The sequence below is a fragment of the Homalodisca vitripennis genome, chromosome 4, assembly GCF_021130785.1.
Source record: "Homalodisca vitripennis isolate AUS2020 chromosome 4, UT_GWSS_2.1, whole genome shotgun sequence".
NCBI classification, from domain to species: Eukaryota; Metazoa; Arthropoda; class Insecta; order Hemiptera; family Cicadellidae; genus Homalodisca; species Homalodisca vitripennis.
The window spans coordinates 198404754-198418632 of NC_060210.1; the positions used below are offsets into that span (position 1 = coordinate 198404754).

The window sequence follows — 13879 nt, forward strand, 5'->3', positions numbered from 1 at the left end:
AGTTTCGTAAATGCTGTCACTAGACTATACGTGGTTTTAGCTGTGCATATCGTCTGTTGGAATAGTCATAACTTACGGAAGTCCACTCTGTATGCGAGCCATTTTGTTGTCGTTATTGTAGTGTTTAATTTCCCTTAGGTTTTATTTGTTGTTTAGATTTTATAATAATGATACAGGACAGAAACATGTAAAATACAAACAAGGGCGTTTTTATATGTTTAAAAAAATATATATAAAACATCGCATGTTGAAGTAATTGTTTTACTTGACACATTATTTTTTTTCTTAAGCTTTTTCATAAAATGTAAATGTGCAAATTTTTATATATTTTGAATTTGTAATAGGCTACATCTGTCTTATTTTGTATTCTTATTTGAATGGGTGTAGTTAAGGGCTATGCTGTGATAAATGTAAACAAAGTAAACATAAATATTTTTCTAGAATCACATTTAAAATATGTTTTGTGACATGCACTGGTAAATAATTGTAATCATTATGTTAGTAATTTATGACTTTTACTAAAGAATAAACATATTTTATGTTACACTTTGTTAATCTTAACCCTACTTATTATTATTTTCACTCGCACCAAAGTAGATAGGTAATAATTAGAGGCAGTGTTGCCATATCGCTACTGAACACTAGCTCCCGCTATGACGTCACTGTCTGCCTAATTTACGTGTTGTCTGTAAAACAGATTAAAAACATATTATTTTTTAACTTTATTTATTGACAATCTGTTCAATTTAAGAACAATAATAAGTAAATGTTGTATACAGAGATACAGCATTAACAATTCAATTTAGTTATATGTTAGCCATTGCTAACACTAACGTAATCAATTCAAGAACCTAAAAGGTAGTTCCAGGATAGCAGATCGGTGGAGTCTGTACACAACTTTAGAATTAGCAAGTAGATTTACCGCAAGGTGGTTTGGGTGATCTTCTAATCTCGAAAGATAATTGCGACCCAATTTGATATTTTCTTCTTTGACTGTTGGGGTGTTCAAATCTTCATGTAACGTTTTATTGGATACTTTTGTCATTTTTCTTAACAAATTTGATTGATACCGTTGTAGTATCTCCAGATTTGAATTGTCTGCAATGCCCCAAAACTGCACACCATACGTCCGTACAGGTTTTAGAATAAAATAAATGTACGTATGTTTATTTACCGTATCAGTAGATTATAGCTGTCTACGTAACAGCTGATGATGTTTGTTTATTGCAACAGATGTTGGAACGTATGAGTAATTTTCCATACACGTAAAATTGGAAACAATGTTAGCGTTAGGTGTGTTCAGACACAACAGCCACCATAGGATTACTTTCGTGCAGACTGCTATAGTAGTAACTATATTCATTTCATATTCAGAGTGTTTTAAATTGTATGCACATTAAAGGGGTATTGTAAACTTGAATCATTGGAAAAAAGAGATACAGCAAAGATTAAATAAAATTATCTTGTCAGATAGTTTCACTTAACAGCTGATTCCAACACTGCAGAAATATATCAGTCAGGTTTAACAAACCACTCGAATATTATAAAATAATTCCCTTCAAACAATCATACAAAATACGTATTTTTATGAATTGACGAAATTCACAAGGTATAGGCCTAACTTGTATTTGGTATTGTATAACTTGTATAAGGTATTTTTGTAATCAGTAAACATTCTTTTTTTATTACGTACACACGTTATCCATCGATTTAGGATTTATAATTTTGAGTATCACTTAGTGGAGATAGGGGTTGTTGCTCTGTGTATAGCGCTGATCGTTATATTGTATACAATCCTGTATACATCTGCGTAACTGCAACAGAAATATTGTACAATGGTGCTTGACACATTGTCAGAATACCTACTAACTTTTAACATTCATTGCAGTATAATTTTAATTTTTTACAAAATAATAAAAAGCAAAGTTAGTGGGTGATAGGTTTGAGAAGAAGCCATCAAGTTCCATTCAATACCTATTGAAATATATTTTTAATCCATCTTATAAATGGATTTTTAATCTCTTTATGTAGACGGAGGTCCATCTACTAGTGGATCAATAAAGAATTAAAATTCCTATTTGAACTTCAACCTTAGCGATAAACATTGTTCACGTTTAATTTAATGACTTTCATCATGAGAATAAGTCATAAATAAAATCAATATAAATTTATTCCCGATGTAAAAGGCTATTTAAAACAATTTTAAAAGTTTAATAAAATGATTTTTATATGTAAAATGTAACTTTGTAGTTACAAAACTTCAAAAATGTAAAATAAAATAAATATCATTAACTCGAATATTGGCAAAAAATGTGGAACGCTTCACGATTTTGCGTGTCATCCTTGCGCAGGGGCCATGCTAATCTTCTCTGTATCGTTCCAATTTTAGTATATGTACTGCCGAAGCAAGTACATCTATCTGTACTCTCAGTTGGGTATATATGTTGCTGTCACAAAACTACAAAGCTGTGTCGTCTTGGACCGTCAGATGTCTAGCAAAATAATTAATAATTTGGATGAATATACAAGTTAGCTTATTTAAATATACAAGTACAGTTACTCTTCTAAAGGTTTAAGTATTAAACAATTTATAAATACTTCATTTTGTATATGTTTATTGAGTATCAATTTTGAAAACTCTCGCGTGTTGAAGATGGTTGGCGGCGGTGCTGCGACCTTGCGGCAGCGTCAGTAATCTACTGCGGCCGGTAAAATGCAGTATGTAGTCAGCGGGCGCAAAGTAGTGACGCAGTACAATAATTCATTCCTTAGTTCTTAATCCTATTTGTAAAGATATATGAATCTAATTCATAAAGACAGTAATCAACTTTCAGCAATTTCCAGTCTCAAAACTTCAACAACTGCCAAATTAAATTTATCCAACCACATCCATAAAATAAACTAAGTTAGGTAAAAAATGTTTGTGGAAATAAAATTAAAAGCCTAATCTGTGTACAATTCAGAACTATATAGGTGGCGTGTTTCCACAGTAGGTATATACTAATTTATTATTTTATTTCAATTATGTGAAAGAAGTTTATTCTATTTCGATATATTAGGCCTAACTGTCTTCTCCGACACATTGTACTTATTCTTGAATCAAATAAACGATCTCTGATTATTGACAATCCTAACGTTGCTGTTTATGAAACGTAGTGTTACTGATTTTTTGTTTCACTTAACGATGGCAAATTAACGGAAAAATTCTGTTTCCTTCACTAACGTCGCTGTTTAAAACTGTCAATCTGTACTAAATGGTAGTTTTCAAGAGAACTTTTTGTTAGCATTCAAAGCCAAGCTAGTTTAAGCTGTAGGTCTCTGCAATATTGTTGATGATTGAACATAGGCTAATATTTATTCACATCTTTATCTGTGTCAATATTATCAACAATTCTAAAAACGCAATTAGTGAACCACTCAACCCTATAACTGGAAATTATGTCTCTTTGTACTGGCGGTAAGTCTTTGTAGCCTATTTTAACAGCAGCGGAATCTTTTTTTAGAATATAACCCTTTTTCACCAGTGCCTAAATAAATATACTAGTAGTAGTTTAATATCAGCAATTACATACAAGTGGATTAATAAAAAAATTTTAAATCATTATAATAATAAACTCATGAACCCATAATATTTGTATATACAAAAATGTAATTGTTAAGATGATTTAATAAATATTTTGTATTGTAACCTGCGCATTTTGCACCAAGGCTGTAAATGCAAAATACAATATTTTAAATATTCTACCGATTGCACTGTACCGAATGGACGAAACACATGGGGTTGAATACCGCTGAGGTCGTAGTAATGAATACTCGATTTGCAATGTTTACTTATGTGTTTAATTGTGGCCAATAAACATAAAAGCGCCGCTTCTAGATGTTAAAAATAAAATAATGTATTGCCACGTTGCTGCCAATAGAGTGATAATGAACTAAATGACATCATGGGTGTGGGACTAATAGTTCCAATTCTCTATGGAAATGTTGCATACGAACTTAATAATTATTTAAAACTTTAAAATTGACTTCCATTTGCGTTGATGTCGATTTACAAGCGCGGGTGTCAGTATCTTAGCTCGACATTGCAGCTGTAGTCGGAAAAAGTTAAGATTAGTAGATTAGAAGTCTAAAACGCGAACTTGAAATAAGAGACGAAGTTGAAATATGAAATTCGATTGAAGTTGAAATAAGAGACTCGGTTGAACTCGCCTAAAACAAAATCACGACGGTATTAGCCATTTACAACTTAAGATTCACGACAACGTGGTCTCGTCTGAAGGACATCCCCACACTATTATCAATATTAATCAGCCAAATAAATCATACACCAAGGTAAGTTACTTTACTATTCACCACTTTTCTTTATAATACATTCAAAATTAGATGTATCGCATGAATGGGCTAATTTTTAATACGAAAATATAAATTATACCGCACAAGATGTTGCTCGGCAGCAGGAACGGCAGATACAAAGTTCACGAGAGAAAAAAATCAACACGTGTAAGTCAAGTGTAAGTCAATTAGTTTATTAATCCGCCAAGAATTTAGTTACAAGAACATCAATGTAACTTATACTAACCAGTAACGAGTAAAAGGGTTGTGAAATATGTATTATATCAAATACAACTAAATAACGGTACTAAATATACTGTATATTTATCTAAACTTCTATCACCAACATTATTTTGTATGTGGCTTTGTATAAACAAGCGCAAAGAAAAGTCACCTAAGACAAAGTCTGTCATTGATAAACATTTATTATAACTGCATAAATAAGCTATTATATAGAGTGTCTCGCAACCATTTGATCAAAACTTTACCGCGTTGTTGGACAAACTAACAAATAATACATGACAACATGTCTGATATCTTGTTTGTTTTGAAGTTATTGGGCTGAGCGTGTGTTCAAAAAAATAAATTTCTATTTCATGAACGGTTTCAGATAGTTTTAAGAAACTCGGCAGAAATCTTAATCGTACTGAGCGACAGGGCCAGACACAATATTAACATTCTGTGAATTTCCGTTTTCAAGTGGCGGTTGATTAAAATGTCAAAGTTAGGTTTTTTAAAATCCACAATAAAATAATATCAAAATAAGAAATATGTGGGCAATATTGAGGTAAATCTAATGATGTGTCCGGGTTTTATCATAGAGCGAAAATGATTTTTCAGAAACACTTTTTTTATAATAGATGTTTACTCTGATAAAAAGAAACTTATTGGATAATATAAATAGGCAATATTGCAGAAATGTAAAGTTAAAATTTAAAACTAGATCGAAATTAACGTTTAAAAGAATGAATTAACATGTACTACATGACAAAAATATCATTTATTGTGTAACTCAGTATGATAACTGTATCTACCGAATATTATAAAATTATCTTAACCCGTTTATGAGATAATATTTTTTCCAAAAAAACTTACAGACCGACAATTTTAAAACTAAGCAAGACATGAAACGTTAGCATGTACTACCGCACAACGTGTTACGTTTGATGGTTACGGGACACCCTGTATATGTGTGGCATGGACAAAACAACATAATAACACTAAAACATTTATGAAATAAATTTTGAACGCCTACTATCATATACATAACTTGCAACACTAAGAACCAACGCTTGTTTATAAATCACAACAATATGGCTGACGCTCTTAATCTTTCTACCTGTATTATATAATTAGAATATTAAGTAAAGTTCCAAACAACATATGTTAATTTGAATGTTACCTCAGACCTTTCCTCCAACTAAAAGATTTGAACGATTAATGATACAATAATTGTATTTTATGAAAACAATGTTTAAACTGCAACCAAGAAATTTTGTAAACATACAGATTTAAACAAACTTACACGCAGACTCATTGCTTGGGTTTTATTCTATCCAGTGTGGACTTTGTATCTTTAAGTAATCGAGGAATCTATAACTCCCTGCCTGACGAAGAGGATAGATTCTAATCCTCGAAACGTGTTGTACCTTTTATAACTTATAACGTTGGCAAATGTCCAAAATCCTGTTACCCGTTCAAACATTCCATCATCAAAAACAAACTTTAAACAAAGAATTTAATCATGTGCTATACAATACGTAATATTATACCATTGTAATATTAATATTTACAATAAGTTCTCGGCGTAGAACTATTTATTATATGCAAAATTAATACTTTGGAACACAGTTCTCGGGAATTTAGTTTCGTTGCTAAAACAGGCCAGTCTGTCTAACTGATATTACCTCACGCAAACCGGAAGTGGGCGTTTAACTCAGCCACGGAGTTTAAAAAGGAGTTTACAGCGTAATTATTGTTTCATCATACCATAACTTGTGTGATTATCAGCCTTGCCACGAAGCAACATTTTTGGTTTGTTTAATTAATATCAAAATAAATACCTTTTTCTGTGGTCCTGTAGATTATAACTCTAGTGTATTACTAAGGATAAATGTTGAACTTCGGAGTTAATTAACATTATTAATAAACTTATTTTAATACAAAAGACATTTTTATTACTTCCACAATATAGGCCTAATTTAATATCAAAAGCGCTTGACAAGGCACCAACCATTTAATGTAAAACGGAAAACGTGTATAAAATAGAAAAAACCTGATAAAAGCAACTTAACATAAAATTAAAAACTAATTGTGAAGACCAAATGGCAATAAATGATAAAAGTATTGTGTGGAAAGATATGGTTATGAGATAATGAATTTCTTCTCTTACCAAAGGCAGGAAAATGTCATTGATTTTTACGGAAGTTTGAGAAGTACAGTTAACTTTCAAAACCGTCCAAACGTGCACTTTCAATTGTGTTTCTTTTAGTCCAGGAAGAATCTTTAAAAACTACGCTTGATGATTCAAAATTGATATGGTGATTTCCCTTTATAGTATGTTTCACAAATTTTAGACTTTTTTAACGTTTTCAATAATTATAAATATTTTCTTTTCGTCTCGTTTTGCAATGTTCTTTACGTTTGTCCAATATAAGTCTTTTTGTATCCACATTCATATTAATAAATAACATTCTTGGTTTCGTGTTGTTTTTTTGTTTTAATTTTGTTAAGTAACTTTTTAGATTGTTTGATGAGTTAGTACTGATGTTAAATTTAGAATTTATGTTACGATTTTTTTCTAATGCTCCTCTTACATAAGGATTAGTTACTGTAGTGGCATAATGAGGTTGTCTTGTTAATTTGCTTGTAAATAACTTTAGTTTTTAGTCTTATCTCGTTCAATAATTGACCGAGTTTTAGTTCAGTTATTTAATTCCACCGATATACTGCTAGGCTAACGTTATGTTTATAGCGTTATTTTCACGTTCTTTTCTAAAAAGCAATGTATTTCCTGATATTATACTTAAAAACAATTTAAAATGTCTAATAAAATAATTTTTTTTATAAATAAAAATGTAACTGTATTTACTAAGCTTAAACAACTCAATTCTAAAATAATTCTTATTAAGTAGAAAAAATTGCCAAAAAAATGTGGAACGCTTCACGATTTTGCGTGTCATCCTTGCGCAGGGGCCATGCTAATCTTCTCTGTATCGTTCCAATTTTAGTATATGTACTGCCGAAGCAAGTACATCTGTCTACTCTTTCATTTGGGTATATATGTTGCTGTCACAAAACTACAAAACTGTGTCGTCTTAGACCATTAGGCGTCTAGCAAAATAATTAATATTTTTGATAAATATGCAACTTTACTAATTTGTTACACAAAGAGAAAGTATTAATTTACATGAATGGTACTTAAATAATTAGTTATGATTGATCACAATATGAATTTATTATGTTTAAATACCGTTACATCGCGAAGACTGATCGGCTACGGAGGTGCTGCGACCTAGCGGCGACGTATACAGTAATACGGGAGAACGAGAGCGAGCCAAACTCGCCCGTATTTGCCATTATCCCTGTACGTGTTAGGCTACAGATATTACTTTCACAAAAGGAAATTCATAATTTTTTCTACGGAGTAAAGTTGGTATAGCACACGCCATTTGACTAAAACTAAATATAGCCATATTAAATATACTAACTCATGTTATAAATTTGAAAGTGATGTTTGTTTATTACGTTTTCATGCGTAAACTACTGGACCGATTTGACTTAAAATTTACACGGACATTGTTATCATCCCTGATTAACGTATATACCTATTCTTATTTCGCAAATCTCTTCGGTTTATGCCTCACTGGAGTGTAGTAATGGAGTTGCGAAACATCTCATCTTGGCCAAAAAGTACTGTTAACTTCGCTGTCAACCTAACCTCAACGTTAACCGACACGTGCTCCATGTTCAAGTCGTAGCCTTTACATTTTTTTAGTTACGGTAGAATCTATTATATTGTAATTATAAATAGAATAATGAATTATAATATTTATTGCGATGGATGGCCAAAGTGCAAAGTGGCAAAGTTAATTGAATTGTATGAACAAGAGACAGTTCTTTTGGAACATAAAAAATTCAAGTTACAAAAATTTCCAACACCACAACTGATGCACTTAAGAGAATTGCAGACGTTATGGAGAAACCTATTGAAGAAGTCGAGAAGAAGCTTCATTGTATAAGATCTCAGTATATGAGAGAAAAAAAAAAATTGAAGAAAAGTAAGAAAAGCGGAGCTGGCGTTAACGATATTTACGTGCCTAAATGGCAGTATTTTTTAGTTTACTGAGTTTTTTTTATCATCAACTACAGAAATAGTTGTACACTCGAGCTCACTGAACCTGGTAAGTATATTAAGACAAGGTAGTATCTTTTATAACATTTTAATTAGACTCCCCCCCCCCCCACCCCCCCCCCCCCCCACCCCCCCCCCCCCCCACCCCCCCCCCCCCCCACCCCCCCCCCCCCCCACCCCCCCCCCCCCCCACCCCCCATTGTGCACAGTTTTGATGTTATCAAAATTATATTACTATGGATTAGACGGGGTTTAACTAGGGAAATGGAATACGGGCGTATTTGGCGTTGTGCACAGTTTTTGTATTGTATCAAATTAATTAACTATGGATTAGAACGGGTTTACTATGGAACTGGAATACGGGCGTATATGGCGGTTGTGCAATCGTTTTGATGTTATCAAATTAATTACTATGGATTAGACGGGTTTACTAGGGAACTGGAATATAACGGGCGTATTAGGCGTTGTGCCACAGTTATTGATGTTTATCATAATTATCTACTATGGATTAAACGGGGTTTACTAGGGAACTGGAATACGGGCGTATTTGGCGTTGTGCACAGTATTGATGTTATCAAATTAACTACATATGGATTAGACGGGGTTTACTAGGGATCTGGAATACGGGCGTATTTGGCGTTTGTGCATAGTTTTGATGTTATCCAAATTAATTTACTATGGATTAGACGGGTGTTTACTAGGGAACTGGAATAACGGCCGTATTTTGCGTTGTGCACGTTTTGATGTATCAAATTAATTACTATGGAATAGACGGGTTTACTAGGGAACTGGAATACGGGCGTATTTGGCGTTGTTGCAAACAGTTTTGATGTTATCAATTAATTTACGTATGGATTAGACGGGGATTACTAGGAACTGGAATACGGGCGTAGTTGTGCGTTGTGCACAGTTTTTGATGTTATCAAGATTTAATTACTATGGATTCATGACGGGGTTTACTAGGGAACTGAAAACGGGGGGCGTATTTGGCGTTTGTGCACAGTTTTTGATGTTTATCAAATAAATTACTATGGATAAGACGGGTTTTACTAGGGAACAGGCACATACGGGCGTATTTGGCGTTTTGCACAGTTTTGAATGTTATCCAAATAATTACTAATGGATTAGACGGGGTTTACTAGGGAACTGGAATACGGGCGTAATTTGGAGTTGTGCACAGTTTTGATGTTATCAAATTAAATTACTATGGATTAGACGGGGTTTACTATGGATCTGGAATACGGGCTAATTTGGCGTTGTGCACAGTTTATGATGTATTATCAAATTAATTACCTATGGATTAGACGGGTTTTACTAGGGAATCTGGAATACGGCGTATTTGGCGTTAGTTGCAAAAGTTTTGATGTTTATCAAATTATTACTATGGAATAGACGGGTGACTAGGAACTGGAATACGGGCGTATTTGGCGTTGTGCATAGTTTTGATGTTATCAAATTAATTACTATGGATTAGACGGGTTTTTTTACTAGGGAACTGGAATACGGGCGTATTTGGCCGTTGTGCATAGCTTTGATGTTATCAAATTAATTACTATGGATTAGACGGGGGGGTTTTCTAGGGAACGTGGGGAATACGGGCCGAATTTGGCGTTGTGCATAGATGTTGAATGTTATCAATTAATTACTATAGGATTATACGGGGGGGTTTACAAGGTGAACTGGGGAAACAAAACAAATACGGGCCGTATATTGGCGTATGTTGCACAGTTTATGCATGTTATCAAATTAATTAACTATGGGCAGGGAATTAGACGGGGTTTATCTAGGGAACTGGGAATACGGGCGTATTTGGCGTTGTGCACAGTTTTGATGTTAATCAAATTAATTACCTATGGATTAGACGGGGGTTTACTAGGGAACTGGAATACGGGCGTTATTTGGCGTTGTGCCATAGTTTTGATGTTATCAAATTAATTACTATGGATTAGACTGGGTTTACTAGGGAACGTGGAATACGGGCTGTATTTGGGCGTTGATGCACAGTTTTCGATGTTATCAAAATTAATTAACTATGGATTAGACGGGGTTTATACTAGGGAACTGGAAATTACGGGGCGTATTTGGCCCGTTGTTGCACAGTTTTGATTGTTATCAAATTAATTACTTTGGATTAAGACGTGGTTTACTAGGGAACTGGAATACGGGCGTATTTGGCGTTTTGTGCACAGTTTTTTGATGTTATCAAATTAATTACTATGGATTAGACGGGTTTACTTAGGGAACTGGAATACGGGCGGTATTATGGCGTTATGTGCATAGTTTGTTGATTGGTATCAAATTAATTACTATGGATTAGGAAACCGGAGGTTTTTTACTAGGGAACTGGAATTACGGGCGTATTTTGGCCCGTTGTGCATAGTTTTGATGTTATTCTAAATTAATTACTATGGATTAGACAGGGTTTACTAGGGAACTGGAATACGGGCGTATTGGCTTGTATTGCGTTGTGCATAGTTTTTGATGGTTAATCAAATTAATTACTATGGATTAGACAGGGGTTTACACTAGGGAACTGGAATATACCGGGCGTATTTGGCGTTGTATAGCATTAGTTGTTTGATGTTATCAAATTAATTACTATGGATTAGACGGGGTTTTACTAGGAAACTGTAATACGGGCGTATTTGGCGTATGTGCACAGTTTTGCTGTTATCAAATTAATTACTATGGATTTAGACGGGTTACTAGGGAACTGGAATACGGGCGTGATTTGCGTGTGCACAGTTTTGATGGTTATCAAATTTAATTTACTAATGGATTAGACGGGGGTATACTAGGAACTGGGAAATAATAGGGCGTATTTTGGCGTTGTGCATAGTGTTTGATGTTATCAAATTGAATTACTATGGATTAGACGGGTTTACTAGGGAAACTGAGAATACGGGCGTATTTGGCGTTGTGCACAGTTTGATGTTATTCAAAATTAAATTACTATGGATTAGAAACGGGTTTACTAGGGGAACTGGAATACGTGCGTATTGGCGCTTGTGCACATTTTGAATGTTATCACATTATTACTATGGTTTAGAACTGGTTTACTAATGTGAACTGGAATACGGGCGTATTTGGCGTTGTGCATAGTTTTTGATTGTTATCAAATTAATTACTATGGATTAGACGGGTTTACTAAGGGAACTGGAATACGGGCGTATTTGGCGTTGTGCATAGTTTTGGATTAGTTATCAAATTAATTACTATGGATTTAGACCGGAGGTTTACCTAGGGGAACTGGAAATACGGGCGTATTTGGCGTTGTGCATAGTTTTTTGGATGTTATCAAAATTAATTACTATGGATTAGACCGGGTTTTACTATGGGAACTGGAATACGGGCGTAATTTGGCGTTGTGCATTAGTTTTGATGTTATCAAATTAATTACTATGGATTAGACCGGGGTTTACATAGGGGAACTGGAATACGGGCGTATTTATGGCGATTGTTGCATAGTTTTGATGTTATCAAATTAATTACTATGGATTAGACGGGGTTTACTAGAAGAGAGGATAAAAAATGTTAAAAAAACAGAAAAAAACTAACTAAAAACAAAAAAAAAGAACAAGACAATAAGTAGTGAACAAACAACTGGAATACGGGCGTATTTGGCGTTCGTGCATAGTTTTGATGTTTATCAAATTAATTACTATGGGGGACGTAAGGACGTGTTTTATGACTAGGGAACTGGAGATACTGTGTGCGATAATTTGGCCGTTTTGTGCACAGTTTTGCAGTTAATCAAATTAATTACTATGGATATAGACGGTTTTACTAGGGAACTTGAATAACGGGGCGTATTTGGCGTTTGTGCATTAGTTTTTTGATTTTAACAAATTAATTACTAAATGATTAGACGGGGTTTACTAGGGGAACTGGAATACGGGCCGTATTTTAGGCGTTTGTGCATATTTTTGATGTTATCAAACTTAATTACATGGATTAGAACGGGCGTTTTTTTACTAGGGAACTGGGAATACGGGCGTAATTATGGCGTTGTGCATAGTTTTGATGTTATCAAATTAATTACTATGGATTAGACGGGGTTTTACTAGGGAACTGGAAATACGGGCGTATTATTGCGTTGTGCAAAGGTTTTTGATTTATCAAATAATTACTATGGGATTAAACAGGGGTTTACTAGGTAACTGAATACGGCCGTATTTTGGCGTTGTGCAATAGTTTATGAAGTAACAAATAATTACTATGGATTAGACGGGTTTACTATGGAACTGGAAACGGCGAATTGGCGTGTCATAGTTTTGATGTTATCAAATTAAATAACTATGGATTCTGACGGGGTTTACTAGGAACAGGAATACGGCGTATTTGCGTTGAGCGACAGTTTTGAAGTTATCAATTAATTACTATGGATTAGACGGGTTTACTAGGGAACTGGAAACGGGCTATTTGGCGTTGGCATATGTTTTTAATGTTTCAAATTAATTACTATGGATTAGACGGGTTACGTAGGGAACTGGAATACTGGGCGTATTTGGCGTTTGTGCATAGTTTTGATGTTATCAAATTAATTACTATGGATTAGACGGGGTTTACTAGGGAACTGGAATACGGGCGTATTTGGCGTTGTGCACAGTTTTGATGTTATCAAATTAATTACTATGGATTAGACGGGGTTTACTAGGAACTGGAATACGGGCGTATTTGGCGTTGTGCATAGTTTTGATGTTATCAAATTAATTACTATGGATTAGACGGGTTTACTAGGGAACTGGAATACGGGCGTATTTGGCGTTGTGCACAGTTTTGATGTTATCAAATTAATTACTATGGATTAGACGGGGTTTACTAGGGAACAGGAATACGGCGTATTTGGCGTTGTGCATAGTTTTGATGTTATCAAATTAATTACTATGGATTAGACGGGGTTTACTAGGGAACTGGAATACGGGCGTATTTGGCGTTGTGCATAGTTTTGATGTTATCAAATTAATTACTATGGATTAGACGGGGTTTACTAGGGAACTGGAATACGGGCGTATTTGGCGTTGTGCACAGTTTTTGATGTTATCAAATTAATTACTATGGATTAGACGGGTTTACTAGGGAACTGGAATACGGGCGTATTTGGCGTTGTGGCATAGTTTTGATGTTATCAAATTAATTACTATGGATTAGACGGGGTTTACTAGGGAACTGGAATACGGGCGTATTTGGCGT

The 13879-nt window shown here is 34.1% G+C and overlaps 1 protein-coding gene and 2 non-coding genes across 4 annotated transcripts in view; 1 reads left to right on the forward strand and 2 right to left on the reverse strand.

Moving 5' to 3' along the window:
- LOC124360869 (polyhomeotic-proximal chromatin protein-like) overlaps positions 1-13879 on the forward strand; it is a 186110-nt gene that overhangs the window by 15856 nt on the left and 156375 nt on the right. The gene's annotated exons all lie outside the window — the stretch shown is intronic.
- LOC124361646 lies at positions 2307-2413 on the reverse strand. Its single transcript, XR_006922388.1, has one exon. It is a non-coding gene; the product is annotated as a U6 spliceosomal RNA (small nuclear RNA).
- On the reverse strand, positions 7480-7586 carry LOC124361561. Its single transcript, XR_006922320.1, has one exon. It is a non-coding gene; the product is annotated as a U6 spliceosomal RNA (small nuclear RNA).